Raw genomic sequence first — 1,636 nt, forward strand, 5'->3', positions numbered from 1 at the left:
TTAGGTTCTGGAACTTTTTCTCTGGCATATTTATTATTCCCTTTATATTCGACGAGAAGCCAGTCGGGACCTTCATACTGAGCAGGCATTCAAAGAAGATTTCTTTCTCTTCTTTCGTAAGAGCGTAGCTGGCAGGACCTTCATACTGCTTCGGAGGCATGCCGTCTTTTTCGTGCAAACGTTGCAGGTCCTCCCGTGCCTCAGGTGTATCTTTTGTCTTCCCATACACGCCCAAGAAGCCTAGCAGGTTCACGCAAAGGTTCTTCGTCACGTGCATCACGTCGATTGAAGAGCGGACCTCTAGCTCTTTCCAGTAGGGTAGGTCCCAAAATATAGATTTCTTCTTCCACATGGGTGCGTGTCCCTCAACGTCATTCGGAACAGCTAGTCCGCCGGGACCCTTTCCAAAGATTACGTGTAAATCATTGACCATAGCAAGTACGTGATCACCGGTACGCATGGCGGGCTTCTTCCGGTGATCTGCCTCGCCTTTGAAATGCTTGCCTTTCTTTCGACATTGATGGTTGGTCGGAAGAAATCGACGATGGCCCAGGTACACATTCTTCCTGCTTTTGTCCAGGTATATACTTTCAGTGTCATCTAAACAGTGCGTGCATGCGTGGTATCCCTTGTTTGTCTGTCCTGAAAGGTTACTGAGAGCGGGCCAATCGTTGATGGTTACAAACAGCAACGCGTGCAGGTTAAATTCCTCCTGTTTGTGCTCATCCCACGTACGTACACCGTTTCCATTCCACAGCTGTAAAAGTTCTTCAACTAATGGCCTTAGGTACACATCAATGTCGTTGCCGGGTTGCTTAGGGCCTTGGATGAGAACTGGCATCATAATGAACTTCCGCTTCATGCACATCCAAGGAGGAAGGTTATACATACATAGAGTCACGGGCCAGGTGCTGTGATTGCTGCTCTGCTCCCCGAAAGGATTAATGCCATCCGCGCTTAAACCAAACCATACGTTCCTTGGGTCAGCTGCAAACTCAGCCCAGTACTTTCTCTCGATTTTTCTCCACTGCGACCCGTCAGCGGGTGCTCTCAACTTCCCGTCTTTCTTACGGTCCTCACTGTGCCATCGCATCAACTTGGCATGCTCTTCGTTTCTGAACAGACGTTTCAACCGTGGTATTATAGGAGCATACCACATCACCTTCGCAGGAACCCTCTTCCTGGGGGGCTCGCCGTCAACATCACCAGGGTCATCTCGTCTGATCTTATACCGCAATGCACCGCATACCGGGCATGCGTTCAGATCCTTGTACGCACCGCGGTAGAGGATGCAGTCATTAGGGCATGCATGTATCTTCTGCACCTCCAATCCTAGAGGGCATACGACCTTCTTTGCTGCGTATGTACTGTCGGGCAATTCGTTATCCTTTGGAAGCTTCTTCTTCAATATTTTCAATAGCTTCTCAAATCCTTTGTCAGGCACAGCATTCTCTACCTTCCACTGCAGCAATTCCAGTACGGTACCGAGCTTTGTGTTGCCATCTTTGCAATTGGGGTACAACCCTTTTTTGTGATCCTCTAACATGCGATCGAACTTCAGCTTCTCCTTTTGACTTTCGCATTGCGTCCTTGCATCGACTATGACCCGGCGGAGATCATCATCATCGGGCACTGG

This window comes from Triticum aestivum, chromosome 3D, assembly GCF_018294505.1.
Source record: "Triticum aestivum cultivar Chinese Spring chromosome 3D, IWGSC CS RefSeq v2.1, whole genome shotgun sequence".
In the NCBI taxonomy this organism is placed as follows: domain Eukaryota; kingdom Viridiplantae; phylum Streptophyta; class Magnoliopsida; order Poales; family Poaceae; genus Triticum; species Triticum aestivum.